The 21,301-nt window shown below is 47.7% G+C and overlaps 1 protein-coding gene across 3 annotated transcripts in view; it reads right to left on the bottom strand.

The window, feature by feature from the left end:
- The window catches only part of LOC142489781 (testis-expressed protein 15-like), a 48,851-nt gene extending 28,654 nt beyond the window's left edge, over positions 1-20,197 (bottom strand). For 2 of the 3 annotated variants that reach the window (XM_075591169.1, XM_075591187.1), the window contains exons 1-2: positions 20,088-20,197; positions 235-326 (exon numbers count right to left, since the gene is read on the bottom strand). The gene's annotated coding sequence lies outside the window, so the exon portion shown is untranslated. The remainder of the gene's footprint in view (positions 1-234; positions 327-20,087) is intronic. The other variant, XM_075591178.1, reaches the window with a different exon arrangement.
- Between the last annotated feature and the right edge of the window lie 1,104 nt (positions 20,198-21,301).

The raw sequence follows: 21,301 nt of genomic DNA, 5'->3' as shown, positions 1-21,301 counted from the left end.
GGCAAAATGTATTGTTGCACTGTTTAGTGATAATAACCCACAGTTTTGCCCCTTTTCAAACAAACAGAGGGTGGTGAGGTATGAGTCACACGGGACTAGAGCCCAAAACTCTGTCATCCCCCTTTGGTTCTGGACGGAGTCAAACTGGTTTTTAACCAGATCCATGGGAAGCCCTAAACACAAATCACATTTTAAATAAGGACCAGTGGATAACCAAACATAAGAATGCAGTACCAATATGGGGTCTGACAGTGCGACGAGTCTTCAGTTTCTTGAGTTGTAAAGTCCATTTTCGAATCATAAGCTCTCACAAGCTTCTGCATTTGCTAATTGAGCAAAAACAAACAATACGGGTTGTTATTAACAGAATAAATTATAAACAAAACATCCTAAATAATTGTTAAGTCATTTATTAACATGACATTAGCACATATATCGTAAAATAAACTGGTTTTTTTTTTAATACATGTTAGTAACTTGAGGTTCAGGTTGAACCTAATTGATGCTGTATTATTGTTTTAACATGATGGAAAACTGGTAAGGGGATACAGAAAATATACTCATGCTATGTGTATGCATAATGAGAGCAGCCAATCTGCATGGAAACCGGCGGGCGCGTCTGATCTGAACCATGCTATTTTCAGCTCTGGGCATCTCCCCCCTGCCGCTAAGATAAAATGTTTCTCCAGGAGAACAAAAAGGTGGTCACATTTTGCAGGTCCTGCTGGCCAACGTCATCGGTTGTGTCTTCCTATTGGACAGCCATTTAAATTCCAGTGAGGAATCACAAGGACCGTCGCTGGTGTTTCGGGAACTAATGGGTCCCCAGGGATGGAATGAATGCGTTGTAGTTCTTAGGGAACCCTCTGTTTGCCACCCTGTAAGAAAAGGGTTTTAGTTATGTGTGATTGACGCATTAAAATAATCTTACATGAATGTAAAAAAAAACATTCCAGCTAAGCAAAAAAAAAATAGGCAAAAAAAAGGTTTAGGTAAAACATGTCTAGTGAACAGAAAGCCACTGCTTCCATTATTTTGCCGTCAGAAAAGCTTTGACCTCACATATATTGTTATGGTGAAATATGGACATCACTGTCTAGAGTCGAAGTGGGCAACCCTGTCGCCAATCGCCACAAGTGGTGAATTGGCCATAAAAGTGTGGGCGAATTTGAGTTTGACGACTCCCACAGTAAAATAAACTTTTTCCTGATGGCGTGTGCTGGTTTCCGCTTTCTGAATGAGTCAACAAAGTGAACCAGCAGCAGGTGTTGGGTGCTGAGATGAGTGAAGCAGCAGCAGGTGATAGTGCCGAGGTGAGTGAAGCAGCAGCAGGTGATAGTGCTGAGGTGAGTGACGCAGCAGCAGGTGATAGTGCTGAGGTGAGTGACGCAGCAGCAGGTGATAGTGCTGAGGTGAGGAGCAGACAAACAGTGTGTGTTGTTTTAAATGTTCGATTGGGCTACCTAATTTCTCAATTTTGGCATGGTGTGGCGATTTTCACTTCTCATTCGCCACACCTGTGGCTACGCTGAAAAATAGGTTGCCCACCTCTGGTCTAGAGACTAGAAAGGTAGTAACTTTAGATGAGAGATTTGCCCTTTGTGCTATGACTGTGGATGTATAATTTACTTATTGAGGGCCAATGTAAGGGAACGTTTTATAGAAGATGAAGGGGAGAGAAGCAGAATGCAAACCACATTGTAAGCAGTAAAGGTGTCATAATAATTTAATTGGGCTAGCAACATGTTGCCCTCATTGCATTCCGGGATGCTATGTATGAAACACTTCCGCATCACATTTGTAAATGGTTCCATGAACCCAGTTATTTTAAAGCAATATACTGCGTGGGGCCTTTGCGTAGCTGTGTTTTGTTTCAGATGATTCCAAAACTTTTTAATTGAAAAATTCTACAAATAATTTCATATTAACAGAGAGAAGTGTGCTGTGGGACCGACATGAGCAGTTTCCTGATTAAAAGAGAAGATAGGAGCACTCACCATTACGGTGAAGAGCTGCCAGAAAGCCCTAGCGAGTTGGTGTATAGCAGATCCAGGGAAGGAGGAAGACGGCACGCCGGTGATCTTGGAAAATAATGTTTTAGCCCACAAAGGTCCACAATAGGACCGAAATGTTGAGCCTTTTGCACATGTAACGCTTGTTCCATCTGGTCTGACCCACCCAATCTCACATTGGACCCTGTAGTCTATCCAGCCCTCATTACATGTTTGTGTCTGGTGGTGCACCTGTAGGCAACAGGACTCCTGAGTCTCCCGCATGATGGTATTCGGGGATGTTAAGCCAAACAGGTATCTGAGTTAGTGTGTATGAGTCCTACTTACATCACGTGCAGCGCCTCCACCTCATCAGGATCTATGCGTATGCAGGTAGATGGTCCTGATGAGGAACTCCTTCTTGGTGGTGAGGGCCCCTGGAGAGTAATTGCAGACTCACACCATGGGGTTCTCGTTGAACAAGCCATATTTATTGTGCGTGGTGATAAGGGCCAGCTGCCCCTCACAGTCATTGCCTCAGCCGCACATTGCTCCGTGATCCCCTTTAAAAGGTACGCCCTCCCAATGGAGTGGGATTCCCTCTCCCCGCAGGGAAATCACCCCTGTGCCAGGTCCCTGGACACAGTTGGCCTTCTTTGGCTGGATATCGAATGGTGCCACTAGTTACTGCACTAGTGGGCACCTTTGAACTTGCTGCTTCACCTTCACCTTGTAACATCAACCCGCAGCAACCACACTAACTTTAGGCGGTGCAGTGCCTTATATATCTCAGGAAGCAGGCACATCTCTGATGTCACTAACTAGGGACTCAGAGCATGTAGCCACTCACATCCATACATAGGGCACCTCACCAGGGTGTGAGGGCAAACCTCCATAATTACTGCTGGCATTCCTGTAACTTACCAGGTTTTGCTGCCAGCAGGAGAGATGACTGTAGACATTGTTATGCATGGCTACACACAACTAAAACATTTTTTTGCCATGACCACTGGAATGCAGTCTTCTTTTTTCCTTAGATAAGCAGTGTCCTGCCAGAGTATCTTGCAGTGCATTACTTTGCAATGTACCACGAGCCCCTATTGAAGCAAAGTGGGTCATTCAGAAGAACCCATATTCCAGAAAAAAGCATTTATAGTAAATAGTATGACTGAGTGAAGTATTGTGACATGTTTGAATTAAAGTGAAGAAAAAGTAAAGTACAGGCCCTTGGTAAAGACCCTAGCTAAGATATAACAAATGTTTTTACTTATTCTGGCGCTGGTTAAATATACAAGTTGCATGAGCCGACACCAGAGTCGCATCGTCCCTGGACATGTCATCGTCCATTCCAATTACTAATACATACCACAAATGTCCATATTGATTGTCATCCAAGCTGGTTGTCAATGGCTAATTGTTTTTTTCTGAGCGAGACTCTCTGAATTTTGCTCTTTAATTTCTCCTGAACTGGAGATTGTCGCTGAGTATGACCAAGCAATTATTTAATGGGAGACCCGTGAAACTCACAGTTAAAATAAGTGAAAATTAATTTGGGCAGGATTATTTCTACTGTTCTTTTGCTGCTAACTTTTCTTTTTGTTGCTGATGTGGAAAACATTGAGTGAAGTAGAAGATGTTGTGTTGTCTCAACCGAAGACAGCAATTACCAATTAATATTAATGCACTTAAAACCAGCGTCATACGTGACATCACAAAACAAAAATGGTTACGTCCTGACTTCCTGTAGCCCCCTTCCCCTGTGTCTAAGGGAACTATCTGTGCTGGATACCTGTCTGGCGTACAGGAGGCCTGATCCTCCACCACTGGGACCTGGGGTGGTCGCGTTCTATCTGGTGACAGCGCCTCCACCTGGGAGGGCTCCTAGCGCAGCTGGATAACCCCTTCCCAGGAACCCACACAGTAAAGGAATAAATATACACGCGGTGGTATAACAACTTATCTTTACTGACAACACAAACTTAGTACTATAGCAGCACGCACAGCGTAACCCAATACCATATCGGCCCCACAAGGTATACCCCACACCACAATGCCACCCTGGTGGAACCGACAAAGTCCAGGCCCACCCAAATAGTGTTTGTGTGGAGTAGCGCTACCCACTGTGTGTATGGCCGTTGGTGCACATGTACATACCTTCTTGGTCTCCGTCCAGTCTAGGGTAGATGGAAGATGGTGGGTCCGCAGGCCGCAACGTGATCCCACAACGCGGTCTACAGGATCCTCTCCTGTCCGTAGGCATCCGTAGGCGTCTGCCTCTGAGGAGCTCCAGCTGTAGTGTGTTCCTATGAATGTCACTTTAAGGAGTCTGCGGTCTGGTCTCAGACCACAGGCCGTGTGCACTGCGTGGCATCCTCCACCGGTACACTACCACTGTAAGCTACTGGGGAAGTGTCCCTATCTATGGGCCTTCCCTGTAGCAGCCACAAACCACACTTGGTCTAACTGGGGCCTATGGGGCAATCTGGCCTAGGCCAGTGAAGCACTGCTCCCTCAAATAATGTAAGTATTTATCTCCCGGGGTACAGTGATAAATGCGCGCTGGCCGTCCAACGTTTTTTCTCCCAGATCCCTCTTGATGCTGCTCCCCGTCTCCCGTGATCAGCGGGGCTAGAGAAGGCTCAAACATAGACAGACGGATGGGGGCGCAAAAGAGAGGGGGAAGAAATCAATAAATGTTCTTAAAGCATAAGGTTTTTATAAAGGCATAAAAAAGCACAAAGACTTACAATAAAAAGGGATCTTAATGATCCAAGTACACCAGGCAGGTATCAACCACAGCAGCAACTCCGTAGTCCATGAACCCCCCTCCTCCGGATCGCAGATGGTAAGTGCCGAGGGGAAGTTCCAGACCGGCGTCCACTTGAAGTTTTCCCTGCACTTGTGTAAGCAGCTCTGGGTCTACAGCGTCATAACCTTCGCAGCATCATTTTGCCCTGACGTAGTGTCCCACGTGACATGAAACGCGTAGGCGAGCCATTTGCATGCTGGGCCTTTATAAAAACCTTATGCTTTAAGAACATTTATTGATTTCTTCCCTCTCTATTTTGCGCCCCCATCCGTTTGTCTGAGTATTTATCTCCCGCCCTATATTTCTGTCTCTGGATGGGAGTAACACCACCTTTAGGTAATATAGGTGTAAGGATGTGCATATATATTAAAGGTTCCGCGCTGTCAATTACATAGGCAGCGCCATATTGTCCCTGTTTGCCAGCGAAGTTACTGCGTACCAGTTGGGCTGCGCATGCGCGAGGGAAGCGCGCGAAGGGTAATATTAAGTAGAGACTTGGAGGGGGTTGAACTATGAACTCTGACTGTGAGAAGGTCAGCTGAGGCTGAGGACCAATGGGATGCGAGACTGTGTATGCAGGAACCGGATGCGTGTGGGCGGTGGGTCAGAGCAGCGAGGGAGGTGAAGGAGGAGGTTGGCGGAACCTCGTGTGCGAGAGCAGAGGGTCAGTGACCCGTCTGCTTAGGTAGGGTATGCCCACAGCCCCAGGAGCTTTTCCCCTGCCATCGTAGGGTGCTGTATTTGTAAGGACGCCCATAGTCGTCAGGGACGTTCCCCTTTAGTGAGGGTCATATGCGGAGCTGCGGAGCTGCGGCCGCCATCTTGGATTTTCCCATCTGACGGTGCTGCAGAAGGGAGAGACGGCGCAAGGCTGGATTAACACCAGGGCCCCTGTGGAGTGTCAAGGTCATCGTAGTGACCGGAAGGTATCCTTATCTACAAGTGCACCTACACCGGTCACCAGGCGCTGATCCCGCCTCCCACTAACTAATTGGGTTTCCTGAGAGAATGCAAATGGTACCATACTTTACTGGTTATGAGACATACTCCTAAGGAGAGTGGCAGAGCTGCTTATGTACAGGACACTATCCCAATAAGGTGTGGCCGAGCCACGTTGTGTGTGTGTGTGTGGAGGCGCTGCACCACAAGTGATAAAGGTATACCCCCAGGCTCCCAATATGCGGAGGCTCAGAGCTCCTGAAGCCACAGGTTTATGCACCGTAGTCCCTTAGTTCAGGTGTTCACAAAAAGGGCTACATTTGGAGGCGCTGCTGAGAGCTTAGACCTGGGGTGCCCCCACATTTTTTTTTTGTCTCTATTGTGCAACCAACCCACATCATGTCGGTGCCCTCGGCGCTCGAGGTGCGCAAGTGGGCCCAACGGCGAGGGATTCCCTTGAACCGTATTTTCGCGCTGGGCCATGTCCCCGCCATGATCTCGTTAGGCACAGTGACCGAACAGGTCCGAAAGCTTCCTCTCCTGGACAATGCCCAAGTACAAGACCATTTTTATGACCGCGACCAGACCTGGCGCCGGATCTTGTATGCCACTGAACAAGATATATGCCCCGAGGCTTTGCCCCGTATACTGCTGCTGCCCGAGGCTCCGGGGGTGCGCTGTCCCATCGTCCAGGCGGACACCCCTGCGCCCCTGGCCACTTCCACCCCCCGGAGAGAGTATACCCCCACCGCTGGCGCCGCGACGGGAGGCCCCGACCACTCCCCTGACCGTGGCCTGCACCCTCACTGGCCCGCAGCCCTGAGCTTAGGCTCCTCCTCTACCCCGTCCGGCCTGCGGGCTAGCCTCAACCGACTTAGCCTATCAAGATTGGACGCTTACCCCGCTGTCGGGGATAGCTTACCGGGAGACACCTCTTTGCCCGCCTTAGCTGCCGTTATCCACAATACCACCCAGTCGCTCCAGTACAGGAAGTTAAAGGCCTTCTCCGGGGAGAAACCCATGCCCCAAGGGGAAGTAGGGATAGAGGACTGGCTGGATCATACCGAACAGGTACTACCTGAATGGACCTGCACGGACGCGGTACGTAGACAGCGCATCGTCGAGTGCTTACGGCCCCCCGCGTCCCACATGGTGCACTACTACCGAGACGACAACCCAGAAGCTGATGCGGCAGACCTCATCTACTGCCTAACCAAGGCGTATGGAGCTCCGGTGGACATGTATACTTTGATGTCGAAATTTCATGCGTTAGCCCAGAAGGAAGGGGAGATGGTATCCGATTTTCTCAGGCGACTACACCTGGATCTCTGGAATATGGTCAGGAAAGGCGTGTTGCCACGGAAAGAAGCCAACGGAATACGTACCACTCAGTTGCTGAGGGGCCTCCTACCCCTACACCCCGTGTCGGTGCGGGTCAGTAGCTGCATAACGCCCGGGCAAGCCCTGTCGTTTCACGACTTAATGGATCGGGTCCAAGCGCACGAGATGGTGTTGTTAGGGCGTGACTTAGCCACCGGGAAGAAGCCACCGCCCGGGGGTAAAGAAGCCAAGAAAGTGGACCCAAAGCCCGACGTGCCTGAACCTGGGGATCTCGATCCCGAGGATGTCCCCACCCCAGTGACACCCAGACCTCGTCCCCCGACTGGGCGAAGTCCCCCAACCAGGAGAGACGAGGCTTACCTCAGCCAAATGCAGTGTTACGCATGCGGAAAGATGGGACATTTACGGGCCCACTGCCCCACCTCGCGGAGGACGTCGTCCCGATCGGCGCAGTCGATGCCGTGCCGGCCCCTGGAGGATGAAAAGGTGTTGCCACCCTCTCCGAGCCCCCGAATTGGCCCCGCCTCCCTTATTCGAGTGGTTATTGAGGGCATCTACGCCGCCGCATTATTGGATACGGGATCTCAAGTGACCATCGTGTATCGGCCCTTCTACGACCAACACCTACACCAACTACCGTTGCTATCTGCGGATGCCTTGCGACTACGGGGACTGAGTCATGAAGATTACCCAATAGACGGAGTAGTAAAGGTGCAGTTAGATATTCTCCAGCTGAATACTGGTAAACATCACCCCATGGAAGTGGAGGCCTTAGTGTGCCCCGAGCCGCAGGACCACCCCAGCGCCCCAATCATCTTGGGGACCAACGCTGACATTGTGCGCGCGGTATTCCGCCAGTTTTTGCAGGAAGCAGGAGAAGCCCCACTGCTGGCCCTAGCGGCCTGTCCCGCCCTCCAAGAGGTCTGCGGTAAAATTGCGACTGAGGAAGAGCATGGCGTCCTCTACAGCCAAGAATGGGGACTGACCCAGATTCCCCCGGGGGAAGGACGAATGATGGTCGCCGCTTGCCATTACCCCCGTCGACGGTCGGAGGATCAGCTCTTCACCTTGGAGAGTGTGGCCCAGGACGAACAACGTTTGGGCTACAAAGTACTAACCTCGGTCAAGGAATGGCCCGGGAAGATCCCGAAGCGCACCTGGGTGTATGTGCAGAATATATCCCCGTACCCGATGACTATTGACCGGCGGCAGACGCTAGGAAGGATATACCCGGTAACTTCCGAGGAGGAGGCCTCGACGGGACTAGCTAGGAGCTCGCCTACTACCATAGCGCCGGCATTGGAATTTGACTTTGGCGACTCGCCCCTCCCGGATGAGTGGAGGAAGAGGCTGCAGGATGAGCTACACGACCGAAGGGGTGTGTTCTCCACTGGTGACATGGATGTGGGGTGCAGTCGCAGTGCCCACCATACCATCCGAATGAGCGACGCCACCCCCTTCCGGGAGCGCTCCCGCCGGCTTGCCTCAAGGGATGTTGACGAAGTGAGGGGATTAATCGACGAGATGAAAACGGCTGGCATCGTGCGGGAATCTCGGAGCCCTTACGCCTCACCCATTGTGGTAGTCCGCAAGAAGAACGGGACGGTCCGTCTATGTGTGGATTACAGAACGCTGAATAACCGTACTATCCCCGACCAGTATACACTGCCCCGAATCGAGGACCTCCTGAATGCGTTGACCGGGAGTAAATGGTTCAGTGTGCTCGACCTCCGGTCCGGGTATTATCAAGTGCCCATGGGCCAGGAAGACCAAGAAAAAACGGCCTTCATCTGTCCCTTAGGGTTTTACCAGTTTACCCGCATGCCTCAAGGGATCTGCGGTGCCCCGGCCACGTTCCAGAGACTAATGGAAAAAACCCTCGGAGACCTTAACCCGCGAGAGTGCTTAGTGTACCTGGACGACATTATCGTGTTCGGGCGGACTCTAGAGGAGCATTCCGAGAGACTGATGAAGGTGCTGGATAGGCTTGAGGGGGAGGGCCTAAAACTGTCGCTAGACAAGTGCAAATTCTGCCGGACCTCTGTAACGTATGTGGGCCACATTGTGTCAGCTGATGGGGTGTCCACCGACCCAGGGAAGATCGAGGCGGTGATGAACTGGCCCAGACCTCAAAATGTTCAAGAGCTGCGGTCTTTCTTGGGGTTTTGTGGCTATTATCGGCGGTTCGTGGAGGGGTATTCCAGCAAGGCCAAGAGACTGAATGACCTTCTCAAGGTGTATCCGGGAGAAACCGGGAGAAAGGGGAGCTCGGCGCAGACACCCTTTGGGAAGACATGGACTCCAGAATGTGAACAGGCCTTCAAACACTTAAAGACCAGCCTCACTCAGGCCCCCGTATTGGCCTACGCGGATCCTGAGCGAGACTATGTCCTACATGTCGATGCTAGCCTCAGCGGGCTAGGAGCGGTTTTGCATCAGAAGTATGAGACCGGGCTACGTCCAGTGGCCTACGCGAGCCGAAGTTTAACCCCTAGCGAGCAGAATTACCCGGTCCATAAGTTGGAATTTTTGGCGCTAAAATGGGCGGTGGTGGACAAGCTGCACGATTATCTATATGGAGTACCGTTCGAAGTACGCACGGACAACAATCCCATGACCTATATCAATACGTCTGCCAAATTGGACGCCACCGGACACCGTTGGTTAGCTGCTCTAGCCAATTACCGGTTCAACCTCAAATACAAACCCGGACCCACCAACATAGGTGCCGACGCTCTGTCTCGTCGACCTGGTCTGCAATCCACCCCTGATGAGGAAGTCTGGGAGGAGATACCGGGCCCCGGGATTCGTGCTCTCTGTTCAGTAGCGGCGATAGTCGATGACAACGTAGCATTCTCGGAATTACGGGTGGTTGACTCGTTGGGATGTCATTCGCAGGCTGTTCCTCGGGCCTATCAAGGTCGAGACGGGATGAATATCAATGAAGATAATATCATAGCGTGGAAGGATCTAGTGCATTATCAGACACAAGACCCCATAGTGGAGCTAGCCCGTCAAGCTGTACAGCAAGATAATCCGTCTATACTGAAGCGGGCCCCCAAAGACTTGGTGAAGCTCCTGTTAAATGAGTTTGGGAAGTTTGAAATGGACAATTGTTTGTTATATCGGGTGATCTCCTATCATAACCATCCCGATCGGCGTCAGTTGTTTTTACCGGAACGTTTGAGAACACTAGTCCTCCGGGCCCTTCACGATGACCATGGTCACCTGGGCATTGACAAGACCTTTGGACTACTGCAGGATAGGTTCTATTGGCCGAGAATGAGGGAGTCAGTGGAGCAACATTGTAGGAAGTGTAATCGTTGTTTACAAAGGAAGACACTGCCTACCAGGGCGGCTCCTATGGCACACTTGAAAAGTTCGGGTCCCATGGATTTGGTGTGTATGGATTTTCTTTGTATCGAACCCGACAGTCGGGGAGTTAGTAATGTTCTGGTGATCACTGACCACTACACTAGGTACGCCCAAGCGTTCCCTACGAAAGACCAGAAGGTCGTAACGGTAGCCCGAGTACTATGGGAAAAATATTTCATTCACTATGGGTTACCAAATCGTCTCCACTCCGATCAGGGCCGGGATTTTGAAAGTACACTGATACGGGAGTTGCTCACCCTACTGAACGTGGCCAAGTCACGTACTACCCCGTACCACCCCGAAGGGGATGCCTTGCCCGAACGGTTCAATCGCACCTTGTTGGATATGTTGGGTACATTGACGAGCCCGCAAAAGACGGAGTGGAGTAGACACGTTGAAGCATTGGTACATGCGTATAATTGTACCCGACATGAGTCCACTGGGTATACCCCGTATTTCTTGATGTTCGGAAGGGAAGCCCGGTTACCGGTGGATGTGCGCCTACGGATATCTACCGATGGGGTATCCAATAGGACGCATTTCCGATACGTTCAGCGACTAAAGGACAGTTTACAGTTAGCCTACAAATTGGCTGAGCGGACGACCGCACAATTGAATGCGGGGAATAAAAGGTGTTATGACCACAAAGTACGTTACAAGGAAATTCACCCCGGAGATGCGGTCCTTTTACGCAACTTAGGTGTTCCTGGGAAGCATAAATTGGCAGACCGGTGGCGGGAGGGTGTGTATGAGGTGGAGTCACAGATGCCGGGTCTTCCTGTGTATCGGATCAAGGATTCTGAAGGCCGCGTAAAAGTGTGGCATAGGAATCATCTGCTTCTCATACCTCAAGTAGGGACGGATGAATTGGAAGCCCCAGCCACTGCCCTAGATGGAGCAGTTGAATACACAGAGGATGGCTCCGAGACTATAAAAATTGCCACCTCTGAGGATACAATGGAGGGAACCTCTCAAAGGGGCCTTCCGGCCGTGGAGGCATCTCCCGAAGGAGCCACGGGTAAAGAGCCTTTTGGCCCGAACATTGATCATTTGACTCCCGTGAGTCAGCCTCTAGACCCACAAAGTCCATGTTTTACACCCCAAAGAGACTGTGCTAATGCTGAACACCCCTCAAGGGTAGAGATGGAAATACCAGTTGAGACTGAGCACTCTGCAGAAGAAGCAGAGGAGGATCAACCCCGCCGAAGTCAAAGAAACAGTCAACCTCCCATGCGAATGGCATATGATCAGTTTGGGGCACCCCATTATGAGGCTCAGCAGTGGGCTCGGCATAGGATGCAAGCTATGATGGTACTGTTTAATGAGATGTGTAATCTAATCTAGGAAGAGAGGGTTGTGTACATAGTTAATATATATATGTGGTTAGGTAGTCCAGCGGGGACGCTGGATTCTGGAGGGGGGAGAATGTAAGGATGTGCATATATATTAAAGGTTCCGCGCTGTCAATTACATAGGCAGCGCCATATTGTCCCTGTTTGCCAGCGAAGTTACTGCGTACCAGTGGGGCTGCGCATGCGCGAGGGAAGCGCGCGAAGGGTAATATTAAGTAGAGACTTGGAGGGGGTTGAACTATGAACTCTGACTGTGAGAAGGTCAGCTGAGGCTGAGGACCAATGGGATGCGAGACTGTGTATGCAGGAACCGGATGCGTGTGGGCGGTGGGTCAGAGCAGCGAGGGAGGTGAAGGAGGAGGTTGGCGGAACCTCGTGTGCGAGAGCAGAGGGTCAGTGACCCGTCTGCTTAGGTAGGGTATGCCCACAGCCCCAGGAGCTTTTCCCCTGCCATCGTAGGGTGCTGTATTTGTAAGGACGCCCATAGTCGTCAGGGACGTTCCCCTTTAGTGAGGGTCATATGCGGAGCTGCGGAGCTGCGGCCGCCATCTTGGATTTTCCCATCTGACGGTGCTGCAGAAGGGAGAGACGGCGCAAGGCTGGATTAACACCAGGGCCCCTGTGGAGTGTCAAGGTCATCGTAGTGACCGGAAGGTATCCTTATCTACAAGTGCACCTACACCGGTCACCAGGCGCTGATCCCGCCTCCCACTAACTAATTGGGTTTCCTGAGAGAATGCATATGGTACCATACTTTACTGGTTATGAGACATACTCCTAAGGAGAGTGGCAGAGCTGCTTATGTACAGGACACTATCCCAATAAGGTGTGGCCGAGCCACGTTGTGTGTGTGTATGTAAATGTTATATGATAAGTCTGCATATCATTTGTTATTCATGTGTGATATAAAAAGGTTGCTGTTGCATACTGCTGTTGTTAGGTTCTTGCTCAGGGTATAATCTCTATAATGGGGATCCTGGGTGAGTGGAGGCGCTGCACCACAAGTGATAAAGGTATACCCCCAGGCTCCCAATATGCGGAGGCTCAGAGCTCCTGAAGCCACAGGTTTATGCACCGTAGTCCCTTAGTTCAGGTGTTCACAAAAAGGGCTACATAGGCATAATACAAGCCATGTTATTTGAAGTTAAAGCGAGGCAGTGCTAACTGAACATGGCGTTAAAGCAGAATTACGGTTTAACTTTGTAAAAAAATGTATTACATTAATTTCAGCTCACAGTTTCACTGCTTGCAAGGATACCGGCACCACTATAGAGGTAAGTATCTCTGAAAGCAGGGAGTACCCAGAGGGGAAATTAACTGTTTCAGCTCCAGTGACCCCGTTTCAAGCCTGTAATAAAAAAACATAACAGTGTTCGACAAACCTATACATTTGCACGCCCCGGGCGAGTGGATTTACAATCGTGGCGAGCTCCTATTGGCCCAAGCAGCACACGTGTGGTACTAGGTGGCGAGTAGATTTTTTTTGTTCGGCGAGTAGATTTTTTGGTGATTTGTCGACCACTGCTGATATATATATAATCCAAAAATAAATAGACGATACCGTTCTGTGGCTAACGAAATGCTTTTATTTGTGCGAGCTTTCGAGATACACTGATCTCTTCTTCCGGCGATGTTACAATGAATGAAGCAAGCAAAGGGAATACTTAAAAACAGTGTCTCTTGGAATGTTATCCGTGCTTGTCCTTCCCCCGGTGTGGATGAGATTTATGGCTAGAGGTGTTAAATGGTTCCTGAAAGAAAGTGATGTAAGAGTGTGTGTGTGTGTGTGTGTGTGTGTGTGTGTGTGTGTGTGTGTGTGTGTATGTGTGTGTGTATCTGTGTGAATATAAATGAATGGAGAGCCCACAGTGTATACAGTGCTTTACAAAAGGGGTGTGTGGAGTGGGAGTTAATAAAAATGGTGTGGGTAGGTGTGGAAATGTGGGAGATAGTGGCATAACTAAAAGTGTGTGTGGATACTATGTGGTCCCTATTGGTGTATATATGGTGCATCCCTATACACCAATAGGGACCACATAGTATCCACACACACTTTTAGTTATGCCACTATCTCCCACATTTCCACACCTACCCACCCCATTTTTATTAACTCCCACTCCACACACCCTTTTGTAAAGCACTGTATACACTGTGGGCTCTCCATTCATTTATATTCACACAGATACACACACACTCTTACATCACTTTCTTTCAGGAACCATTTAACACCTCTAACCATAAATCTCATCCACACCGGGGGAAGGACAAGCACAGATAACATTCCAAGAGACACTGTTTTTAAGTATTCCCTTTGCTTGCTTCATTCATTGTTATTTATTATTTATTTATTTATAAAATATTTTACCAGGAAGTAATACATTGAGAGTTACCTCTCGTTTTCAAGTATGTCCTGGGCACAGAGTAAAACAAATAATACATGGTTACAAGTACAGTTACATAAATGAACAGGGTATACATTATATACAAGACATTGCGTGCACAGTTAAAGAAAATATATATTATGAGCGTATGAAACAGTTACAGACCAGATTAAAGTGTGAGACAGCCTTAGATTTGAAATAACTTAAGCTGGTGGTGGATATGAGAGTCTCTGGTAGGTTGTTCCAGTTTTGGGGTGCACGGAAGGAGAAGGAGGAACGGCCGGATACTTTGTTGAGCCTTGGGACCATGAATAGTCTTTTGGAGTCTGATCTCAGGTGATAAGTGCTGCAGGTGGTAGGGGTGAGGAGCTTATTCAGGTAGCTGCTGGGTAGCTTGCCCATGAAGAATTTAAAGGCAAGACAGGAAAGGTGAACTTTGCGCCTAGACTCGAGTGATGACCAATCTAGTTCTTTGAGCATTTCGCAGTGATGTGTGTTGTAGTTGCATTGGAGAACAAAACGACAAATTGAATTGTAGAGGGTGTCAAGTTTGCTAAGGTGGGTTTGAGGAGCCGAGCCATATACTATGTCTCCATAGTCAATAATTGGCATTAGCATCTGCTGTGCAATACGCTTTCTGACCAGGAGACTTAGGGAGGATTTGTTCCTGTAAAGTACCCCTAGTTTGGCATAGGTCTTGGTTGTGAGGGTATCAATATGCATCCCGAATGTTAAGTGGGAGTCAAACCATAAGCCCAGGTATTTAAAACTAGTGACAGGTGTTAGGGTGGTGTTAGCGTTGGTTCTAATCAGGAGCTCAGTCACTGCAAGCTTTACAAATTTAGTCTTGGTCCCAAATACCATTGTTACAGTCTTGTCAGTGTTTAAAAACAGTTTGTTTTGGGAAATCATGTTTTCGAGTCTCAAAAAGTCAGACTGAAGTATGTGTTGAAGGTCAGAGAGGCTATGGCTGTGTGCATATAGGATTGTGTCATCTGCATACATGTGTATTGAGGCTTCCTTACAAGCTGTGGGAAGATCATTAATGAACACTGAGAAAAGTAGGGGCCCCAGAACAGAGCCTTGCGGGACACCACAGGTGATATCCAGGGGGTTGGAGTTAGAGCCTGAGATGGACACATGTTGGGATCTTCCTGATAGGTAGGACTGAAACCAGTTTAAAGCATGTTTCCCTATTCCAGAGCTCTGGAATTTGTTAAGCAGGATAACATGATCAACTGTGTCAAAAGCCTTTGCAAAATCTAGGAATACTGCACCAGTGAGTTGTCCCCGTTCCATTCCACACTGGATTTCATTGCAAACTTTTAGCAGGGTAGTTACGGTGGAGTGTTTGGGACGAAACCCAGACTGGAATTGGCTAGGGAAATTTGTCTTGGTGTAGAAATCGCTTAATTGGGAGTGGACACATTTTTCCATAACTTTGGATAGAATTGGGAGAAGTGAGATTGGCCTGTAGTTTTAGACAGTGTTTTTGTCCCCACTTTTGAAGATTGGGACAACTCTGGCAGTTTTCCAGGTCTTAGGGATATGGCCTGCAGACAGGATAGAGTTGACTATTGTAACATCGCCGGAAGAAGAGATCAGTGTATCTCGAAAGCTCGCACAAATAAAAGCATTTCGTTAGCCACAGAACGGTATCATCTATTTATTTTTTGATTATTGAAGCTCGGCTAACACGGTAATGATACCTCTACATATATATATATATATAAAACACACAAATGAAAAGAACAAAGACAATCCCCTTAGTAGCACTCTAAATTACACCTAAACTAATCTATAAGATAAAGATTGTTTAAAAGAAACAGATGCTCCGCCAATTCAGAAAAAATGAACAAGATTTTATTAATTTAACAGCAAGACACACTAACTTAAAAACATGAAAGTACTAAAGACAGCCAAGAAAATATATATGTATCAAAAATATAAAGAGAGGACTACTAATCAAATACTATCAGTATTACAGAAAAAAGAAAAACTAAAATGTGTCTAAATAAGATTTAAATAGTGACAACAAAGTAGTTTAGTCTAACATAATTGGCAATACAAAATATATTCCCACTGACATATATGCCTGATAAAATGATAAATCATTGCGTTGGAAAAAGTATATTTTATAAAAGTACTTTGTGTTTACTTCATCACAGCCTTAATGTAATCTTTATTCTGAGGGACTTGCGATGGATCTGATGCAGCATTTTGGGCTTTATTCTTTATTCCTGTTATAAGCAGACTTTGGAAACTCATCCTGCACAACGATATGGACATACGCTTCACATAATCTAGCTGCAGCTGAGTATTACTCTCCTTGCTGTTTGGGCATTACCTGTCCTTGCAGTGCTGCGCTTTGTGGTGTTTTCAATATGCATGACTCTGTTTGCTAATATGTCTTTATTAGTTATATTTTTTGTTTGCTGCATCAGTTCTCATTGTTTTCATTTTTGGGAAATGCTGTTCAGGGTATAACTATTATTATTGTTATATTATTTTTCCCTGTGTGCTCTTTTTTTCCTCCCTGTTTTTGGTATACATATTAATTTTTCCTGGCTATATACTGGGTCATTGACTATATACTTTTTCCAACGCAATGATTTATCATTTTATCAGGCATATATGTCAGTGGGAATATATTTTGTATTGCCAATTATGTTAGACTAAACTACTTTGTTGTCACTATTTAAATCTTATTTAGACACATTTTAGTTTTTCTTTTTTCTGTAATACTGATAGTATTTGATTAGTAGTCCTCTCTTTATATTTTTGATACATATATATTTTCTTAGGCTGTCTTTAGTACTTTCATGTTTTTAAGTTAGTGTGTCTTGCTGTTAAATTAATAAAATCTTGTTCATTTTTTCTGAATTGGCGGAGCATCTGTTTCTTTTAAACAATCTTTATCTTATAGATTAGGTTTGGTGTACTTTAGAGTGCTACTAAGGGGATTGTCTTTGTTCTTTTCATTTGTGTGTTTTATATAGTTTTCACTATCCCCCAGCACCATCAGGTCCTATTTAATTTATATACTGACTTTATTTGGGGTATATATTTTACTTCACCCATATAGTTAGTTTTAATTTAAGGGCTTGAGTTAACCTTATATATTAGGTGTTGAGCAACTTTTCTTTCTGTGTGTTCTATATATATATATATATATATATATATATAAATATATATATATATATATATATATATATATATATATTTATATATATATGAGAAAAACAAAACAGAGAGCGCACGCCCCATAGTGTAACACTGTAACATTTAATGTAGGGAAGAGTGGATGGGGGGATTAAAAACACTCACAATATAAACGTTAGTTATAAGCAATATGTGATATATATTCACCACCAAGGCAAGTCCAAACCGCAGCAGAGAGTCCAAGATCAGCTGGAAATAGTCTCCCAAACAGCGCTGTCCCTCCGGTTCACTCGAAATCCTCCAAGTCCATCTGGTATCAGAGTTGGCCTTAATATCACTACATGTGGTCCCTGGCCGTAAAGGATGCACACAACATGATGACGTAATGTCGTAAGGTACGTCCCTGACGCCTTTCGTCGCAACAAATGCAACTTTATCAAAGGGAATGTATATATATATATATATATATATTTTTTTTTCTTTAAGTTAACCCGTATTGCTGCTTTAAGCCTATTATAGTGAGATATACAATGGGTGTTGTTTTTGTGTATAATTAGCTTTGTGGATATGCGCTCACCTCAGAGAAAATAATAGGCGTTAATTATTTAGAAAACGGCCCGTTATAGCACTGAGATAATGGACCTCTGTGAATGTGGTATTTTTAGTTTTTGTTCATGAATCTGTTAGCCCAGTATAGGAGACAGGACCGCTGACAGGGGGGAGAGCTGGGACAGATACCCCTGCCCGGCGGGTGGCAGGGGGGAGAGCTGGGACAGATACCCCTGCCCGGCGGGTGGCAGGGGGCCCGGCACTGGAAGTTGGGTCCTGTCGGAGGTCGGACCCAACATCCGCGTCTGGTTGCCAGATCCCGGTCCTCTCCTGCTGCAGTGGGCCTTGCTCTCCCTGCTACAGCGAGCCCGGCCTCCTGCGCAGGCTCCGCCTCCATACGCAAGCCTGAAATTGGGCCTGAACTTCATCGGTGCGTCACAGGAGGTCCCACTCCAAGGGAAAGTGTGTGTTATGTGAATGGTGGGAGGGGGTGTGGGGGGGGTTATTATGTGATTGTGAGAGGGAGGGTTATTATGTGAGTGGGGAGATGAGGGGGTTATGTGAATGTGGGAGGAAGGGGTTATTATGTGATTAGTGAGAGGGGGGGTTATTATGTGAGTGGGGAGATGAGGGGGTTATGTGAATGGTGGGAGGAAGGGGTTATTATGTTAATGGTGAGAGGGGTCTTTATTATGTGAGTGGGGAGATGAGGGGGTTATGTGAATGGTGGGAGGGGGTGGGGGGGTTATTATGTGATTAGTGAGAGGGAGGGTTATTATGTGAGTGGGGAGATGAGGGGTTTATGTGAATGGTGGGAGGAAGGGGTTATTATGTGATTAGTGAGAGGGAGGGTTATTATGTGAGTGGGGAGATGAGGGGGTTATGTGAATGGTGGGGGGGGGGTTATGTTAATGGTGAGAGGGAGGGTTATTATGTGAGTGGGGAGATGAGGGGGTTATGTGAATGGTGGGAGGAAGGGGTTATTATGTTAATGGTGAGAGGGAGGGTTATTATGTGAGTGGGGAGATGAGGGGGTTATGTGAATGGTGGGAGGAAGGGGTTATTATGTTAATGGTGGGAGGAGGGTTATGTGTATTGGGGGAGAGGAGTTACGTGTATTAGGAGATAGAGAGAGGTGGAGGTATAGGAGAGAGAGGTGAGGGACAGAGGGAGAGGGGAAAAGGTGGGGGCATAAAGGAGAGAGGTGGGGGCAAGAGAGAGACAGAGTTGGGGACCGGAGAGAGAGCGTTGGGGGCGTGAGGGAGAGAGATGGAGGGAGAGAGAGGTGGGAGAGAGAAGTGAGATATGGGGTACGAGATAGAGGGGGTCTCGCAAGGCAGCCGACACTGAGGGGGCGGGGTGGGGGGCAGTGGAAATTATAGTCCTTGGCCCCAGGAAAGCTGCCTGCAACCCGGATAGAAAAAAATCAGATATAAGGCAGCTATGAGGCGAACAACAGGAATATGACACGATGGGGGATATTAATCATAGTCTCTTGGAGGCAAACATGGAGAAAGAAATTGCAACAGATTCACTAAAGATAAACAATTTTATTAAAATCAATGGGAATGTTGATGAATGTTTTTGCCCCACTTTTGCAGTAAAGACTTTAATACATGCAATAAGGACAAATTTACTTAGCATTGCAATTCATAAGACACCTTCATCCACCACCTAGTAAACATGCCCCCTTAGGGTGTCTTCGGAACGATCCCGGTGCCCAGTGAAAATATTGTATTTCCATCCTTTAGGGCTGCATGCTTCCCTCCTCTCAGCCATGTGGTCGCAGGGAGGGAAGGGCAATAGAGGGGGAGGAGGCAGTTGCTGGCTGGATAGTACAAGATGGAACAGAGGGGGGAGAGATACTGAGCTAACTGAGAGGAAGCAATACCCAATGCAGTGCTAAAGAGGAGGACGGCATGAACTCAAACATCTCACACAATCACAGTAAGTGAGGCACCACAGTGTACTACTATAATCATCATAACCCTTCTATTTAAAGCTATAGCTTTCTTTCTTTTTGGATCAGAGCTAGAAAACTTCAAACTCAACTTCTAATAATAAATGTTCCACATCATGGCACCATCATTTAAAAAAAATGATTGCCTCTATCCAAAACCACATAACATCGGCAACATGAGTAAAAGTGCAAGACAAATATTCAATCAATGAAGAATGCATTACTAACCTCATGTCATGATCACAATATGCAGGACTAGGCACATTGCAGCTTTCTGCAGCTGCAGCAGAGAGCATCCCTCTGCAAGGTACAGTATGAAGAAGCGCACACCCACAGCCCATGTAATCTGGGGCACAACAACATTCCAAGGGGCGGAGAAAGCGACGGCCACGCCCCTTTCTTTTGACCCCGCCCACCACCGAGAAGCCTCTCCTGCCCAGCTCCTCACTTGACTCATTGACTACTGGCCAATAGCAATATGCTGTAAGATCTTCCAGTGAAGTTATCAACGTTATTTTAGGTCGCAAACAAAAAAACTCCAGATATTACAGACAAGATTGGCAGAGTTCTAATTGCTCTCATATAGGTTAAGCATGTCCCCTCCTGTTGTTCCGCTGTACCTACATGATGTGGCCCCTTCGCATTCTGCTATCTCCCTGCCTGTGGCTCTTCCACCTGCTGCTATCTCCCTGCCTGTGGCTCTTCCACCTGCTGCTATCTCCCTGCCTGTGGCTCTTCCACCTGCTGCTATCTCCCTGCCTGTGGCTCTTCCACCTGCTGGTATCTCCTTGCCTGTGGCTCTTCCACCTGCTGCTATCTCCCTGCCTGTGGCTCTTCCACCTGCTGCTATCTCCCTGCCTGTGGTTCCTCCACCTGCTGGTATCTCCTTGCCTGTGGTTCCTCCACCTGCTGGTATCTCCTTGCATGTGGTTCCTCCACCTGCTGGTATCTCCTTGCATGTGGTTCCTCCACCTGCTGGTATCTCCTTGCATGTGGCTCCTGCACCTGCTGGTATCTCCCTGTCTGTGGCTCCCCCACCTGCTGCTATCTCCTTGCATGTGGTTCCTCCACCTGCTGCTATCTCCTTGCATGTGGTTCCTCCACCTGCTGGTATCTCCTTGCATGTGGCTCCTGCACCTGCTGGTATCTCCCTGTCTGTGGCTCCCCCACCTGCTGGTATCTCCTTGCATGTGGCTCCTGCACCTGCTGGTATCTCCTTGCATGTGGTTCCTCCACCTGCTGCTATCTCCTTGCATGTGGCTCCTGCACCTGCTGGTTTCTCATTGCCTGTGTCCCCTAAACCTGCTGCTCCACCATCAGTGGTAGCTCAAATCCTAGGCTATCGGCAGGAATTAGTGGCTATGTGGCGGCAACCGATGCAATACTTATCTCTTCAAATTATGCAGCATTGTCAGGCCATCGAAGCAGAGAGGGTATCTACA

This window comes from Ascaphus truei, chromosome 1, assembly GCF_040206685.1.
Source record: "Ascaphus truei isolate aAscTru1 chromosome 1, aAscTru1.hap1, whole genome shotgun sequence".
Lineage (NCBI taxonomy): Eukaryota > Metazoa > Chordata > Amphibia > Anura > Ascaphidae > Ascaphus > Ascaphus truei.
This window is presented reverse-complemented; position numbering and strand designations above follow the sequence as displayed.